Source organism: Salmo trutta, chromosome 5 (assembly GCF_901001165.1).
Source record: "Salmo trutta chromosome 5, fSalTru1.1, whole genome shotgun sequence".
Lineage (NCBI taxonomy): Eukaryota > Metazoa > Chordata > Actinopteri > Salmoniformes > Salmonidae > Salmo > Salmo trutta.
Genome location: NC_042961.1, coordinates 45,594,190 through 45,613,463, shown reverse-complemented (window position 1 = coordinate 45,613,463; position 19,274 = coordinate 45,594,190). Strand labels below are relative to the sequence as shown.

Below are 19,274 nucleotides of genomic sequence, written 5' to 3'. Positions count from 1 at the left end.
TTCAGCAGCCTGATGGTCTGGGGGTAGAATCTAGTGTTGGCTTTTCAGCAGCCTGATGGTCTGGGGGTAGAAACTAGTGTTGGCTATTCAGCAGCCTGATGGTCTGGGGGTAGAATCTAGTGTTGGCTTTTCAGCAGCCTGATGGTCTGGGGGTAGAATCTAGTGTTGGCTTTTCAGCAGCCTGATGGTCTGGGGGTAGAAGCTATTGGCCAGACTGTTAGATTTAGCATCAACATCTACCCTCATTGACGTCCATTGATCTGACATGTGATGCACAGAATCTCACCATATTGAACTGTTGATGATGCAGTCGTGCGCCACAGAGCCAGTTGTAGAGGCCGAGAACCAGGGGAAAGAAACCAGCTCCTTCCTTTCCTTTGGTAGTTTTTATAGGCTTGTTTCGGGAGAGCCGACTACAGTGCTGACAAGCAAGCCTGAGTTTCTGACAGAATGGTGTCAGCTCAAACTGTGATGTTTTCCGCTCACACAAGTGAATACCGTTCATTGCACCTGCTGCTTGCAACACAGCTCAGCACAGCTCAGACAGGCTGCTTGCAACTCTGTAATTAGATGGGATTGGTAGTGCTGCGGATATTACATGTAATGTTATCCCAATGTTATTTGGTAGTGTAAGCATGAATGGAAGCTAAGCCAGTGTTTGTGTGTTTGCAGTAGTACTTGTGATCACTGATGATTAGCTTATTATGATAATTGAATGTTTGTTTTATTTGATTATCGTTGAAGATACAGTCGAAGGTATATTTAACTCTATACTCCTTTGTGTCATTATAATCAGATTGTCATCAATGAATCATCTTGAGCATCTTTATGTTTGATTGATGTGTATTTTAAATGTAGGGCTACTTGAATTGTGATGTTACTATCCTGTCATTGATAGAGATTTCATTCTCTGTCTGGCATGACGGCCCGGAACGTTAAAATGCACTCTCCCCTCGCCTACCTGGTCCATCAGAACCAACCATCCTGATTTCATATTCATCCTCCCATCTCATGTTTGTCCAAGCCTGACAGCACCATAACTTGTACACCTAGTCAGCGGCGGACGGCCTAGTAAATTACCACATTTACAACCAATGATAAATTGTACAGATAAGTATAAATGAGTTGTGATGCTCAACTACTGAATGACACTGTCAACATGCATCACAGTTGCTAGCTGTGCCACTAGAGATCCTGGTTCGAGTCCAGGCTCTGTCGCAGCCGGCCACGACCAGGAGACCCATAGGGCGGCGCACAATTGGCCATGCGTCGCCCGGGTTAGGGGAGGGATTGCCCGGCAGGGATGTCCTTGTCCCATCACGCTCTAGAGACTCCTGTGGCGGGCCGGGCGCAATGCACGCTGACACGGTCGCCAGGTGTACGGTGTTTCCTCTGACACAAAAAAATTAAATAAAAAAGGTTTTATGATACCTGAAAATACTGCAGAGTAATTCAAAGCCATTTGCAAACTAACCTCTTTGTCCATCTGAGGGTAAGCGTTCTTGTTTCAAACACACATCTTTAAAGGGACAGTTTACTTAGAATACAAGCAAAAATGATTTTCAACCTACCTTGGCTGCAGTTGATTTAAGAAGGCAGTTTTGGCTTATTTTGTTTCTTTTCGACACTTAAAAGCCATATTTTTGTTCATGTTAGCGTTCTCAGTAACAATTAAAATTAAACTGTTCTTGTGCGCGTGTAATAAAACTGTAATTACATTTGGAATAACATTTTATTGGCATGTTGTTACATAATACTTTGGTAATTGCATTTTAATTGCATAGCAATGAGCTGAGAGGTTTTGTAACTGCTGTCCACAAGAGGAATAGTGACTGTTCCTTATTCCACTTATGTAATAACTCCATTATTATGCAATTATTAAGCAATTTCCAAAGTCCTATGTAACAACTATTTTGCTATTGTAATAATCACTACGTTACTACACATGTAGAAGAACTTGATGTCAATGTATTACCTTATGACGCACTCATTATGCAAATATGTTTGTTAGTCATTTGGAAGCGGCAAAAGTGTTCTACTCTAATGTTGAGGTGATTCCATGTCACTCATGCATTTCATTTTAGGCTATAGGCTATATTAAGATTCATATTTAAGAGCCCTCCAAACCATGTGCTTATGATCATACATTTAGACTTATTCAACTAACGGTTGTAGTTTTTGGTTCTTCATCAAATATTTGGCAGCCATCAAATATAGATTTATTTTTAGAAAAAGGAGGAAGGGAAGCGCTGCTAAGGAACACAGTAGTAGATGTTGTTAGACAAAAGGTGCTCTTTGGTAAAAGGGGTAAATTGGTCATCAAAAAGAAAGGAGGACCAAGGAACTCTTCATATAATTAATTAAAAGGCTTTTATCTACATGGCATGTTCAATGGAAACAAAGTTTAAAAACTCTGACGCGTTTCGGCTGCATGGCCTTCGTCAGGGAGTAGATTCATTTCGGTTTTCAAATAACTTGCGTATATTCAAATACCTGGTTTTCTGAGAGGTATTCAAAATCCTGAGACCTGAGACCAGTATTTGAATATCAAAGAAAATGGTTGCCTTTTAATTGAAACTCTAAATAATCTATATTCGACTACCTCGAGTATTTGAAAAGTTGGTGTTTTCAAATAAACGACAAAATACTCAGATGTTGTGCCCAGGTCTGGTATAAGCGTTCAATACATTTCTGTCCCCTGACAGCGGTTTTTACAAGCAGTACAAAACCTTTTTTTTCCTTTTGTTTTTTCAACCCCACTCGTTTGACCTGCCTTTTAGGGGTACTAGCACATTAGCGCTTGAGCAACGTTCCCTCTCCGGTCCCGGTGGCTTTAATGAGCTGATCCTGGTGCTTGAGCGTTACTTACAGTTATGGGAAGGTCATAAATGTGGGATTTATGTTTCAGGTGTGGTTGGGAATGCTGATGCTTCCGTCAGTAAGAGAGGAGTAGACATAATCTTGGTGTGGGCTGCCGCATACCTAATCTCTGTGTGTGTGTGTCTGTACGTTTGTGTTTGTGTGTGTGTCTCTTAGGGAGAAGGGTGTGTGGCATGCCATTGATGTCTGCTGTCAAGCTGTTTGTCTTCTAAGATGAATGTACATGGATTTCTGTGTATGTACAGATACAGGTAACTGCCAAAATAGAGGAAACACCAAAAAAGTGTCTTAATAAGGCATTGGGCCACCACAAGCCACCAGAACAGCTTCAGTGTGCCTTGGCATAGATTCTACAAGGGTCTGGAACTCTATTGGAGGGATGCAACATCATTCTTCCATGATAATTCCATAATTTGTTGTTTTGTTGATGGTGGTGGAAAACGCTGTCTCAGGAGCCGCTCTAGAATCTCCAATAAGTGTTGAATTGGGTTGAGATCTCGTGACTTAGACAAACAACAAACACCTTAAACCACAATATGCTCCTTTAAGACCCCTCTTTCAAAGTCACTGATATATCTGCTTCTAGCCACGGTAGCCAAAATAATGGGCAGCTGGGCATTTCTACACACGACCCTAAGCATGATGGAATGTTAATTGATTAATTAACTCAGGAACCACACCTGTGTCGAAGCACATGCTTTCAATATACTTTATATCCCTCATTTACTCAAGTGTTTTCTTTATTTTGGCAGGTACCTGTATATATTCTGTACGTTTTGCATCAGGGGTGTATAGAGATACAGTAGGCCTAGTAAAAATGTTTTACAAATTCAGATAAAAAAATATTACACAGACAGGTAAAGAGGCTATAAATTCTAATTTCATAGGCAAAACGTTTTGCATTGCAAGGTGCTTTGCTACAGTTTGCTACATTGTGCACTAATGAATACACCCCTGCTGCTCTGTATTGATCCTGATGTGTTTGCGAAACCCCACCGTTTTCAGCAGCTCCAAAACATACTTCCTTATTCAGTCACATGACTTGTAACTCTAGTGCAGTGGTTCTCAATCCTGGTCCTGGGGACCCAAAGGGGTGCACATTTTTGTTTTTGCCCTAGCACTACACACCTGATTCAAATCATCAAAGTCTGGTGAGGAGCTGTTGATTTGAATCAGGCGTGTAGTACTAGGGCAAAAACAAAACTGTGCACCTCTTTGGGTCCCCAGGACCAGGATTGAGAACCACTGCTCTAGTGTATGGGATACAAACTCTGTGTGACTCTGAGGCTGACATAATATAGACACGGTACTGTCATATTATGGACACCATAATGTCATACTACAGATACTGTACTGTCATACCATGGACACCATACAGTCATACTATGGATACCGCACTGTCCTAATATGGACACCCGACTGTCATTCTATGGACACTTGAGTTGGTGATGGTTTATGTTCAGGATAAGGGATAAAACTGTAATTTTCAGTACTGCGCCTATCTGCTATCAGCTTGCTACAGTATCAGCTAACACGATGCTGCAACACATTACGAACATTCTCTGAACATCTATAGTATGTATAAACTGGAAGTAAAAGCCTAAGTGTTGTTGTCCATTAGTTTACTCCAATTAGGAGAGGGGTGGTAGGGTTAGGGGAAAATAATAAAGGAAAATATGTTTGTAAGAGATTTTATATGTACTGTATATATATATATATATATATATATATATATATTTACAAAAAAATATGAGGTATTGGAAATGATGCAGACAATTACATTGATGCAAGCTACAATCTATCTGCAATATTGTAGCTGATCTACCACCTTTACATTTATTTAAATAATAGTACATTCTCTGACACCTACCTACTGACTCATAGTTCTTATCTCGACTACTTGGGTACTGACATTATGGGCATTTTAATTCCAGTAGACAGGAGACCATTAGCATAGCTTCTTGGGTGGCTGGAGCTGTGTTTCTCTAAATCATTAAGCTAATTATACAAGCTAATTAATCAGCAAGCTCCAATGCCGGGTGTAAGAAGCAGAACGCCACCGCTCTTTGTTGGCTTGCATAATGAAAGAAATCATTTTTAGAACTCTTGAGAGGGAAGAAATGAAGGGTGGGACAAACTTTGATCTGTCGAAGAGTAAACAGATGATTTTGCATATTTAAGTGATGAGGTGGAAGACCAAAGGCTCGGCTGTGGGTAGAATACGAAAGGACACAGTACGAGCTGAGACTTTGAATTATCCCCGGCCTTTTGAGTTTGGAGAGGGTTGGATGTATGTGTGTGTGAGCTTGTGTTTTGTACGTGTGAGAGCTTGTGCGATTCTGTGTGTGTGAATGTGTGTCGTTGGTGAGAAGGAGCTCTGTCTGGTCCTTTGGGGCTCGTCTGTGTTCCTTTACGTCCCCATTATCTTCCAGCTGTCGACCGCTATGCAGCTGAAGACAAATCAATTAAGGCTGCTCACAGACAGAGGGAGGGAGGGTGAGAGAGGGAAAGAGAAAAAGAGGGAGGATGAGACTGAGGACGGAGAGGCTGTGTGTGTGTGTGTGTGTGTGTGTGTGTGTGTGTGTGTGTGTGTGTGTGTGTGTGTGTGTGTGTGTGTGTGTGTGTGTGTGTGTGTGTGTGTGTGTGTGTGTGTGTGTGTGTGAGAGAGAGAGGGGGGGAGAGATAAATAAAGATAGAGGTAGAGGTGGATGGGTGGGGGCTGTGCTTGTTTACAAACAATGTCTGAAAACAATGCAAATATCAGTGACTGTATAATGAGGAAACTGTCACTTCATAAATATCTGTAGGTGTATTTTATGAACTGAAAACCACTGAGTCCGACCGCTGACTTCTCTGAACTTCCATAGGGGCTTTGTTTGTTACACTATTGTTTCCTTTCTTGGTATTCTGTATAATCAGTGAAGCAATGAACTCCAGTGTTCAGTGATACTTGGTCAATATTATTTGGTTGCGTCTCAAATGTCACCTTGTTCTCTACAAAGTGCACTACCTTTAACCAGGGCCCATAGAGGACATGGTCCCATTTGTGTCACATTGACATCCTCCCCATGCGGAAGTCACAGATGATATGCATGATCGTATTGACACATGTATTGCCATCACATGGTTGGCTCTAAATGGGTAATAAAAACATTGACAGTCGTTGGGGCGGTATCACCTAAATCCATCCTCTCATCTTCTTTTCCAGGGAAATTCCCGAGGAGTTCTAATTCTTTCCTTCCTTCCGGTCCGAGGCGGCATTGCTGTCAACTGTTCCAAACAGGTAAGAGCGATGCAGATCGGTGACACATTTCTTCCTCCCGTTCAAACTTTAAGCACTTTTGTTGAAATGTCAACCCTCCACCAATGCCATATCAACACAAATCACTAAATTAAATGGGGAAATAAAGGAACTATAGGTTGTCTTATAGATGATTGTCACATCACTGAGATGAATCAACCAATTGACTTCAAAAACAGTTGCCTTTTAAACAGCTGTATTGTATAGGGTATATCATACAAACCAGTTCAGCTAAACACCACAGATAAAGCATGCTAGCAGCACCCCCCTCAGGGGAAGCAGGTCTATTGCTGTTCCAGCAGATGGCTGATCCTCTCAATAGAGTCTCCATAGACGCACTGCTGATGGAAGGGAGGCCTATCTCCACATGTCCACTGGTGGAGAGAGGAAGTGGAGTTGGACATGTTTTATTTGTGTAGAGCTTACAGTGGAGTGTGCAGACAGCTAGTTGACACACACTCACACACACACAGGCTGTCTCTCCCTGTCATCACTTGAGGGTCCCAAGCCATTTCCTTCCCTAGAGGTTCCTCCTCGACAGCGAGCTGGAAACTCTACCCTTCAGACAGACAACAACTCCAACAGCCAACACTGCACACCTACACTGGCTAGTCAACTGTACTGTTACTGCATGTAAACATGCCATTATATAAGGGATAATCAGTAAGGGGCTATGCGTTTAATGAGAAATAATGCACGATGTGGAAGGTGTGTGCCACGATGCGCTAGCAGGGTGTAACTAATCTTTCACAGAGTTTCATTATTTCTCAGAAAACGCATGGAGTCTGATAGAAATGTAGGCAACTACTGTAGAAACATCCACATGCTAGCTAGCAAGTTTACTAGATAGCTACAGTAGCTGCCTTGGTAACCAAACAGACTAGCTAGCTTAGCAAACCAAACCATCAGTCCTAGCTTGCTATTATGAAATCGAATTCAACATTGCCAATCATTTTCAGCTTTTGCTTTCAAAGCATCTCAAACATGTAAGAACATGGTTACCAACATATAAAAAAATATGATTGACATATTTTCATTTTATCCTTCCACGAGATATACCCAAGCCGTCTGGTTGTTCATTCTATCGGTTAGGTTGCCAGAGTCGTGAAGTATTTTTTGTTCTATGTACTGTATATCTATGGACGCGACCCAGTCATTCGTTCTAAGTGTTCTCATGCCAAGCTGTCTGGAAATGTTCTTATCCCTTGCTTACTAGCTAGCCAACTACGGCTAACACAGTCACGCCAAACAGTGCAGCCAGAATAACAGCAAAGTAGCTGCATACATCCATAATAATGAGCTGGTGATGTGCGATTTCCTGGCATAGGACACTTTTCAGAGGAGGACACTTTTCAGAGGAGCTACCCAATACACAGCTAACACAATAATTTCTAACTAAAGCTGGAAAAACAGCATAGTAGCTGCATTTTGTTTCATTTTACCTGTTTTCTATTGAAATTTCTTTGTATATATCCATAAAAATTATGGTGATCCATGATTTTGATTGGCTGAGAAAAGATTTCTGTCTCGTCCTGACACGTTAATCCTCAATGGGACAGTGAAGATCAAATTTCAATACTGAAACTATGTTGCAAAGATCAGAGAGACAGATAGCAAGGTTTATACAAATATCCGCTGCTGAAAACCAAATGCTAGCTTAAAAGAAAGGGGAGATAATGTCTCGATGCTTTTTTACAGTGGAGATACATTTTATAAATTGTCTGGCTGGGCTGATGAGACAGTGGATTGTGCAGTGAGATGGAACAGTGAATAGGCATTTCAACTTCATAGCCGGTGGTAACTTGTGGACTAGACACCAGTTGGAATACAGCTTTAACCAATCAGCATCCAGGATTAGACCCACCCGTTGTATAAAGGGAAAATAATGCATGCTCTAGACGGCCCTTCAAGCCAATCAGAGGCAAGAATTCAGATCAACTTTATTATCCCACCATGAGGAAATTAATTTTGCCATGTGCTTAAAAAGACGGTACATAAAACATGAAAACACAGAAACTACACAAAATAATTCATTCAAAGTGCTATAGCTACACATTTAAAGTGAAAGTGCAATATGCTGTATACTCGAGGGATCAACAGATGATCTATTATACAGCCTAATGGCTGTTGGAATAAAAGAGAGTCCCAATATCAATCTGTTTTAATTTTATTTTGAAGAAGTCTCTTTCCCCTTGTCTGGCTGCTGCTGTGACTGAATTTTGAGTGATGAGTACTGTCCTGTAAAATGCTTTCAAGTTTTAGAGATGAGATGAGTTTTGTGTACAGGTTGGAGGCTGATTCTTGATCTATAACAATTATCCTTCCCGCCGTCTTAATCAAGCGCTAAAGCTTGACTTGGTCTTGCACTCGCATGTTTCTGAACACACATATCAGACCAAAGTACAGCACACTCTGCAGGAGAGCTATATAAAACATTTGTAAGATATGCAGTTTGCTTAAAAAAAAATATTTGCGTACAGTATCGGTGAAAGTACGCAACCTTGCGGGGCTCCCGTATTCACCGTTCTAGACGTAGAGATGACGGTGTTAAACTTCTCTTGTTGAGCACAGTTCATGAGGAAACTATTAATCCACTTGATCAGTAGAGAGTTGACACCCACATTCACCAGCTTATCCACCAGTACGTGGGGTTGGATGGTGTTAAACGTGCTACTGAAGTCAATTAATACAATTTTCACTAGGCTATTTGCGTTTTCTAAATGTTCGTAGATATTGTTCAGCATGACCAGTATCACGTCATCAGCACCCATGGAGGCACAGTAGGCAAATTGGTTTGAGTATTTAATATTTTTCCTTTCCTCTTTACTGCCACCTGATTTAAACACTCTTTTTTTCTGGTTGAGGAGCTCTTTTAATTCCCAGGTTACCCACGGTTTATTATTGGGGAAGATGTGGAGTTTCTTTTTGGGAATAACGAGATCCTCACATGAACGGATGTACTCAGAGACGGTATTCGATGCCTCTTCCAGGTCATGGGCGCTGTCTGTCAGGGCCGCCCAGTCAGTGGACTCAAAACAGTCCTTGGAGGGTTTTCAGTAGCTTCAGGAGTCCATCTTTTAATCTCCACCTTTTTAGCCTTCTCTCGTTGCAGATACGTTTTGTAGACTGGGATGAGCTTGAACCATGTTATGATCCGAACCCCCAAGATTGGGCAGTGCCTTGGAAAAATACGCTCCTGGGATGTTACCATAACAGAGGTCCAGACAGGTTTAATTTCGGGTAGGACATGCTGATATGATGGTAAATGTTCAGATATATTGCACATGTTGAAGTCTTCCGTAATTAGCTTTACTGCTTCAGATGACTCTGTCTCAGCCTGGGATACAAGGTCATGAATCAAGACGGCAGCTATTTGGGTGTCAGTGGAGGGGGCAATGTAAACAATAAATAGTTGGACCTGATTCATTTCCCGTGGCAAGTAGGTTAAGAGCAAGAAGTTCAATGTCTTTAGTACAGACCTGGTGCTTAGTTGTAATATGGGCAGGTTTGCAATATTTCTCGTTGATGAAAGCGCAAACTCCACCACCTTTTCTCTTTCCAGAGTTGATGTTTCGGTCCATTCTAACAACTGTGTAGCCGTGCAGCTCCACAACAGAGTCGGGATCCTGTTCCGTAAGCCAGGTCTCAGATAGACAGATCAAGCAGGATTGTCGGTACTCTGAGAGATATTGGGTACAAGCCCATAGCTCATCAGTCTTATTCCTTATGCTTTGTACATTGCCATGCACAATAGATGGAAGAGGTGTTCTGTTTTTTAATCCTATTCCGGATTCGTCCTCTACTGCCACGCTTCCTTGGTTTAGATGCCTTTACTTGAGAACATGGTGATTGTATTAGTTGTGGTATTCCATTGCGGTGTAGACTTGTGGCAAAGGGTCAGAGATTAAACAGGACATCTCTTGCATAAGATATCCGCGGTTGTGGCTCACTGTATACATTGAGGGTTAGATCGACAGCTTGTTTGGTGCGTTTCACAAAAAAAAGGATAAAGATTTACAGCCAATGTACTGCTACTTGCCTCATTATTATTTATCCGATTTAATACCTCTAAAAAGTTGGTTGGTTGAGGTAGATCGCAACTTTAAAACACTTTAAACAACAAAAAAAACACGGAAGAGACGAGCCCAAATGACCATGTCGCTGCAAGAACAGACACCAGGAGCATACCTATGTCGGAGGGTCATAAAGCAAATGCCATGTTATAAGTAAGCACATACTGTACTGTAAGCTTTCTCATACATTTTTTCCGGCATGGTTAACAACTTCATTAACACTTTTTTGAGCAGTATATTATGTATTACCACAGCCCGTGTTTTTGAATACACTGATACTTTGTATTCACTATAGCTCATCGGGGCGCAAATAACTCTACTACTCAAGTACTTCTGTGTAAATAGGCCATTCAAAACACACCATGATCCAATTTCCAACATCCCATGAACAATATGCTTTCATCAAAACACAATCCTATCCATGGCCATTTGCCAAAAGTACACAATATATTGTATTTGATGACATGCATTTTTTTTTATATCATATCTTATTAACGTGTTGTAAATAATGCCCACATTTCTGGAATTGCTTGGAGGTTACATGGATAGGCTATCCTTGTTTTGGGAGTTTATTTTCTCTTCAGAGGCAAGTACTCAAAAGAAATACAGCTCTTTAACAAAGTAAAGGTACCTTGTGTTGGCGTGTATTTGCACATACAGTGACTGAAGGTGTGTTGGAAAAGCTCCAGAGTGGGATAATTATTCAATAATTATATTTAATTGGGGTAGTAGTGTTAAAGGGAAAACAACAACATACTGGAGGTACTGTCGAGATGTGAAAAGGAGCATGGTTGACTAATTTATGATAATGTAGGGAATGACTTACTTAAAGACATGCTCAGGAACTTTGGCACACACTCGGTTCGCGAATCACTTAGCACTTTGTTCAGAGGTGCTAAGTACTCTCGCCCATCGGCCAGCAAACGCTATTGGTGTGGCTGAGCCCTTATAATATGGCATTTGTAGTAACTAATTCTCTAACAGCCTGGTAACTTCTTTTTCCAAGAAGTTGAATGTTGCCTTTCTAATAAAATGACTCAAGTCAACATGAACACATGACCACGACGGGGATGTCTAAGATCAATAGGCAGTACTATGCTCCCCAGAGAGGATTGTGGGTACAGTTGTAATTGGTGCGCCTGTTTGTCTCCCGGTCCCCGTTCCCCAGTCAGGGGAGAATGCCATACACCAGTGCAAAGGTTCTCTCCGTGTCTATAGAATCTCCAATGAACTCATCAAATGCTGCTGGGAAGTTTTCGAAGCGTGAAATTTATAGCCGGATCTTTTTTATTTTTTCCATAACACCTTGCTTTTTCACTCAGGGGAGATAGCAGGTTGCCTAGCGGTTAGGAGCGTTTGGCCAGTAACAAAAAGGCCGCTGGTTCAAATCCCTGAGCAGGCTTGGGGGGAAATATCTGCCGGTGTGCCCTTGAGCAAGGCAGTTAACCCCCATCAACAACTACTCTACGGGAGCCAATGATGTCGATTAAGGGAACCCCCTCACCTCTCTGATTCAGAGGGGTTGGGTTAAATGCGGGAGACACATTTCGGTTGAATGCATTCCGTTGTGCAACTGACTAGGTATCCTATTTTCTAGCTGACTCTTGCTGCACTTGTATTTCTTAACGGTTCTTATGCGGTTCTCTTGCAGTCCATAATATATTCTGCTTCACCTGGTGTTAAATAGATGGACTAAGAGCTATGGGGCGTTAGACACATTACAGCACATTTCACTCCACAGATGGGTGTTTCAGTGTCTTCAGTGTGATGTGGTTTAAAAGCTACTCTCTCTCGGCACAGGTGGCAAGGGGATCCAAACGAAAGGTGACATTTACAAATGCTGCTGCCGTAAAGTATAGACATGGGTTAGGAAAATACAAAGGGGCCATGGACTTCATTGCTAAGTAGTTGACAGTGGCAAAACTACGGTGTCATGTACTGGTACTGTGCAGTAGGCCTCTAATGCAGGAGTGGCTGAGTACTTTTAAAGACAGCCATTAACACGTTTACAATATAACTACCTGCCAGAACATTCCATTTGAGCTTTTAAGACTTCTAACTTTGTGACATAGCTATCTGGTTCCTCAGAGTATTTTGGTATCACTTAAGTTGAAGTGGCACAAATCCACACATTTTATGACTACCAACTTCTGCTAGTGAACTATAGTTTGAGTTCATGTTAGCAGACAGCTGAGAGTCACAGCAAAATGCATCTTTACAAAAAAAGGTTATGATAACTGACTTATGGTTTTGTAACAAGGTTAAAATTTTGAATAGACATTTTGAATCGTTCACACCTTGTCAGTTGTCATAATAAAATGACACAATGTTATGTCAGGTATCTGTTTGAACATCATTTCATTGCATAAAGCCCACATTTATTCTCCTCAGTAGGACTGTGAGTAAATACATTATCTCAAGCTGCCTGTGTGCATGTGAGAGTATACGTATGTGTGTGTGCTTGGGCATGTGTGTGTATGTGGGTGTGTGTGTGTGTATGGTTGTGTATGTGTGTGTGAGAGAATGTGAGGGAATGTGAGCGACTGTGTGAGTGTGTGTGTGCTTGCACATGTACGCGCACATGTATCTTTGCACACGTGTGTGAATGTTTGGAGGGAGCTTGCCAGCCAGCCCGACTGAGATTATTTCTTACGCAGCTCGGGGGGACTCTTACCCCAAGGGTCATGTGACCGACATGACAGCGAGCACCATCGCTCTTTGCCCCCGCCCCCCAGCGATAGGGAGCCCTGCCAGCACAGGCCTCCTGCCCAAACTGGCAGGTTCTGCTTCCCTCTGCTCCCCTCTCTCCCTGAGACACACCCTACTGTGATGCTGACCTACACTGATGCTGTGATATTACACACCCATTACCTGCTCACAAAAGTGAAGATATGTGAAAATATGCATATATTACAGTCTGAAACATGTCAGATTTGGGCTCGGATTTAATTAAACACATGAAAGAAGGCATTGTGATGCCAAGCAAGATTTCAAATCAAAGGCTATCGGCGATAAAGCAAAATACTTGTGTTTCTAGCTCCAACAGCGCCAGTAATACCTAGCAATAAAAAAATAATTAAAACGATTGGGCTTTGGATGTGTTAATACAATCCTGAAACTATACTCCAATCACTTACTTTTAAGAGAGATTTGGAAATACACTTAATAAAGCAGCCTGTTGAGATAGAGGACATAGATCTGTATTTACAGTAGACCAGTTGTATGTATTTACAGTAGATCAGGCGTATTTATTTACAGTAGATCAGGTGTATTTATTTACAATAGACCAGGTGTATGTATTTACAGTAGATCAGGCATATTTATTTACAGTAGATCAGGTGTATTTATTTACAGTAGACCAGGTGTATGTATTTACAGTAGATCGGGCGTATTTATTTACAGTAGATCAGGTGTATTTATTTACAGTAGATCAGGCATATTTATTTACAGTAGATCAGGCGTATTTATTTACAGTAGATCAGGTGTATTTATTTACAGTAGATCAGGTTTATTTTATTTCACTAGATCAGGTGTATTTATTTACAGTAGATCAGGTTTATTTATTTACAGTAGATCAGGTTTATTTATTTACAGTAAATCAGGTGATGGAGCAGACTGGATCCCGAGACGTGTTTTACAAAATATACACATGGCAAGATGAGGATAGTTGTTGACAAAAACACTTAATTAGAGAAAATAATAAGCAGCTGGCCATTAGTAATATTTCCTCAATATCCTATGTACCTGCCCTAACCAGGCATAAACCATTCACACCTTTCAAAAAAGCGAAATTCTTAATGACCTGTGAAATAACCCTTCATATGCAATACTGTTGCACAATTCACGCCTGAATGCCCAATACGTTACAAGTTAATGAAAACAAAGACACACATCAGTGTTTAAACGTTAAAATAAACAATGAAAACCCCCCTTTAACGTGAGAAACCAAATACAAGAGGCAACCTGTGGCTAAAATGACAGCCTTAATCAGCGAGCACTCACTTAGGAGCCAGTTCAAAGTGGAGGTGAGTAGAACAGGTTTTGAAACCAATCAAAGACAAATATGAAACGAAACATTTCTTAAAAACTGATACGATAGCTAGACGATCGTGTTTGTTCTTTGACATGATACAATCCACCATTTTTTGAAGGGACTAGGGATAGCATAGCTTAATTAGGTTAGCAAGACTAATCAACTATGTTTTTAGCAAACAACGTTGGTGTGGGGAGAAATGGAGGGAAATGTCCTACGTGATAGCTCACAGGCACATCGTCACAGTCCAAAACATTTCAAATTTGGATCTGTTTTAATTCAGTCTCATGAGAGTCATAATCAAATGCAGTGAATAACTCAATCATGCTTTATCAATATTTTATTAATATCCATGTGAATTCAACATCTTAGACCTATCCTTTGCTTTGTAATGTTAAGTAGGTTTTGTGTCATCCCTGGTCAATTCAACTACAGTTTGTTTAGAGTGGAGTTGCACAATTTTAGTCCTGGAGGGCTGCAGTGTTTACTGGTTTTCACTTTAGTTGTTTAATCAGTGACTGATCAAATTATGCACTGCACAGTTTATTACATGCTCTGTCTCTCTCTCTCTCTCTCTCTCACTCTCCATTTCTCTCGCCATCTCCTCTCCTAGGTGGGGGCATTGGGGGTATTGGTCAGACAGGTGTTGTTGGTGAGAGCGAAGCTTGGGCATCAGGCAGAATGTTGGCATCTGCATGAGTGGAACAGAGGAGCCTCAGTTCTGGGTGAGTTCAGGGCCCACATTCACTATATCTCTGGCACAATAAAACCTTCTGCCCTTCTGCAGGGCATCATGAAGAGCAACTTTCTCAGTGGGAAAGCACCATAAACCAAATCATTTGGGACAGTATGAGAAGAAATCAACAGTGACAAATGTTTCGAAAGGTATCTCAACAGTATTTATAGCCCTATAAGTAGGAAATTATTTCAACAATTTTGGAAAACCGCTCACCAAGCTCTGACCAGGCCGAAATTATTTCTCAATACAATACATAGACTTATTATATCAGACAGTGATTTAACACATTTTCCACGGAAGTCCTTTGGGTAAAAACTATTTTGAATGGTACCATTTCAGCATATACAGTACTGTGGTGTAATGCTCGTCAGTAAGCATTTCACGGTAAGGTCTACACCTGTTGTATTTGGTGCATGTGACAAATAACATTTTATTTGATTTTGCCATACCCATACTTGATACAGTATGCCTATCTAAAAGCTTGCCAACATCTCACCTAATCCAGAATTAGCTGGACGATCTACGATTAAGACTATCCTACCAACGGGACATTAAAAAATGTAACATCTTATGTTTCACCGAGTCGTGGCTGAACGACAACACGGATAATATAGAGCTGGCTGGGTTTCCTGTGCATCAGCAGGACAGAGCAGCTACGTCTGGTAAGACAAGGGGCTGGGGTGTGTGTGTATTTGTCAATAACTGCTGGTGCGCGATGTCTAATATTAAAGAAGTCTCGAGGTATTGCTCGCCAGAGGTAGAATACCTCATGATAAACTGTAGACCACACTATCTACCAAGAGAGTTCTCATCTATATTATTCGTAGCTGTCTATTTACCACCACAAACCGATGCTGGCACTAAGACCGCACTCAATGAGCTGTATAAGTCCATAAGCAAACAAGAAAATGCTCATCCAGAAGCAGCACTCCTAGTGGCCAGGGACTTTAATGCAGGGAAACTTAAATCCGTAAGACCTCACAGAATTCTATCCTCCAGATTCCTGCTTACAAGCAAAAACTAAAGCAAGAAGTACCAGTGACTCGCTCAATGCGGAAGTGGTCAAATGAAGTGGATGCTACGCTACAGGACTGTTTTGCTAGCACAGACTGGGACTGTTTTGCTAGCACAGACTGGAATATGTTCCCGGGATTCATCCAATGGCATTGAGGAGTATACCACCTCAGTCACCGGCTTCATCAATAAGTGCTTCGACGACGTCGTCCCCACAGTGGCCGTACGTACATATCCCAACCAGATGCCATGAATTACAGGCAACATCCGCACTGACCTAAAGGCTAGAGCTGCCGCTTTGAAGGAGCGGAACACTAATCCCGCTATGCCCTCAGATGAACCATCAAACAGGCAAAGCCTCAAAACAGGACTAAGATTGAATCCTACTACACCGGCTCTGGCTCTCGTCGCATGTGGCAGGGCTTGCAGGGCTTATGGACTACAAAGGGAAACCCAGCCGCGAGCTGTCCATTATTGCGAGCCTGCCAGACGAGCTAAATGCCTTTTATGCTCGCTTCGAGACAAGCAACACTGAAGCATGCATGAGAGCACCAGCTGTTCCGGACGACTGTGTATTCACGCTCTCCATAGCTGATGTGAACAAGAATTTCAAATAAGTTAACATTCACAAAGCTGCAGGGCCAGATGGATTACCAGGACGTGTACTCAAAGCATGCGCGGACCAACTGGCAAGTGTCTTCACTGACATTTTCAACCTCTCCCTAACCGAGTCTGTAATACCTACATGTTTCAAATAGTCCACCATAGTCCCTGTGCCCAAGAAAGCAAGGGTAACCTGTACCGTAGCACTCAAGTTGGTAGCTATGAAGTGCTTTGAAAAGGCTGGTCATGGCTCACATCAACACCATCATGCCATTAATGCCTTCCATTAACCAGATTAATGACATAGTCTATGTCCCAAACGGCAGTCTATTCCCTATATACTGTACTACTTTTGAAAGTAGGCCACTATGTAGGGAATAGGGTTCCATTTGGGATGCAGCTATAGGAACTCAGGCTGATCTGATGGCAAAGATGTGTGGTTGTCATAGAGGAAAGATCAGCAAGGATAGAGGGCTTGAAAATGTCAGCATTAGTGGTGCACAATCTCTCAATCTGACCAACAAATATGGCTCTCTTTTTTTCTTGTCATGTTTACAGTTCCCACCCAAATACAGTATGTGCCATGGACTCTATCATCAGTGGTTTGTGAAGATATGTGTGTGTACATTATGTTTGGCCTATCCAGTAGTTTGAAAGTCATATTATCTTACCTTTTCTTAGAATCTCCCTAACGTCTCTTTGCAGAGCAACAGCATAACAAAAAAAACAAAGGACAGGAGTCAAACTAAGTTAGCCATGATTAGCATCCTATACACATGGGGAACTATCACATGGGATATATACATAAAAGAAAAAGCTATTTCAGGTGTTTGAAAAATTCTAAATTCTCCAAATTACCCATCCCCTCCATCCTCATGTACCTCGTGCCCCCCCTAAAATAATATGTGTATGATGCTCCTGGACCTCAATAGGGCCATTTTAAATCTACATCAATATTAGCATCACTAGAAGCTGTGGAAGACCACCAACCATGAAAAGGCCGATCCCGTAATATTTTTTTGTGTTCAAAGTGACTTTGAGATTCTTGTTTGTCATGAAAAGCTGTATATATAAAATTAAAAATGCTGTATAAAATACATATGTTATTATTATTATTATACAGACTGATGCATTATGGGAAATATCTATCTCAGTGCCACAGGCCCTTTAGGTGAAACCTGTCCTCTGAAAGAAAGTGAAAGTTTCCCCTCAGCTGGCCTGATACAGTGACAGGGCTCACAGTCACAGAACACATTCAGGTGGGTATAAATATTGCAGGCGGAGAGCTTTTTGCTCCATGAATTATTACAAAGTCCAGTGGCTTTATGTAAGCTTCTGAGAGCTATCTTCCCCCTAGCTTTACTGTTCCACTCTGCACAAAACAGCGACTTGGGAACATGGAGGTATAAAGCCAGCATATAAACATGAACACACAAAGATATACACTTGGGGTAATAGCCCGACAGACAGACAGGCAGACAGGCAGACAAGCAGACAGACAGGCAGGCAGACAAGAAGACATACTGTACAGACAGGCAGGCAGACAAGCAGACGGACAGACAAGCAGGCAGGCAGACAGATAGACAAGCAGACAGGGAGAAAAGCAGACATTCAGGCAGACAAGCAGACATTCAGACAGGCAGACAGGCAGGCAGGCAGACAAGAAGACATACTGTACAGACAGGCAGGCAGACAAGCAGACGGACAGACAGGCAGGCAGATAGAAGAGCAGACAGGCAGACAAGCAGACATTCAGGCAGGCAGACAGGCAGATAAGTAGGAAGGCAGGCAGGCAGGCAGACAAGCACACAGACAGACAGGGAGGCAGGCAGACAAGCAGACATATAGACAGGCAGACAAGCTGACAGATAGATAGGCAGGCGAGCAGACAGGCAGACAAGCAGACAGACAGGCATACAGACAGACAGACAGGCAGGCAGGCAGACAGACAAGCAGATAGACAGGCAGGCAGACAAGCAGACAGATAGACAGGCAAACAAGCAGACATTCAGACAGGCAGACAAGCAGACAGACAGGCAGACAAACAAGCAGGCAGACAGACAGACAGACAGACAGACAGACAGACAGACAGACAGACAGACAGACAGACAGACAGACAGACAGAGAAGCATGCATACAGACAGACATATAGGCAGACAGGCAGATAGACAGGCAGACAGGCAAACAAGCAGACATTCAGACAGGCAGACAAGCAGACAGACAGGCAGACAGACAGACAAGCATACATACAGACAGGCAGACAGACATATAGGCAGACAGACAGACAGGCAGACAAGCAAACAGACATGCAGATAGGCAGACAGGCATATAGGCTGGCATGAACACATACACACACACTATAGTTGAGTTTAGTTTTAAGACTAACAATATTGTCAGCAAATTTAACTTTAGTAGAATCATGATTATGAAATGGGTGTCTAAAGACATCACCTAAAAACAAATCTTGCAGAGTTAGTTTTTTCCCAACACCATGTCCTATCCTCCTGTGGATTTGGAAGCACTACATTATTGATGACATTACATGACATGGCTGACTGAGTTAACATTATTCCTGCTTCTTAAAATAGTTTTATTTTTCTCTGACTCCCTTTTGACAAAAAGATAGGGACA

General features: G+C 41.9%; 1 protein-coding gene across 35 annotated transcripts in view; it reads left to right on the top strand.

Moving 5' to 3' along the window:
• Positions 1-6,086: 6,086 nt before the first annotated feature.
• Positions 6,087-19,274, top strand: part of LOC115194257 (receptor-type tyrosine-protein phosphatase delta) — a 393,126-nt gene continuing 379,938 nt past the window's right edge. For all 35 annotated transcript variants that reach the window (XM_029753824.1, XM_029753815.1, XM_029753802.1 and 32 more), the window contains exons 1-2: positions 6,087-6,163; positions 14,901-15,012. The gene's annotated coding sequence lies outside the window, so the exon portion shown is untranslated. The remainder of the gene's footprint in view (positions 6,164-14,900; positions 15,013-19,274) is intronic.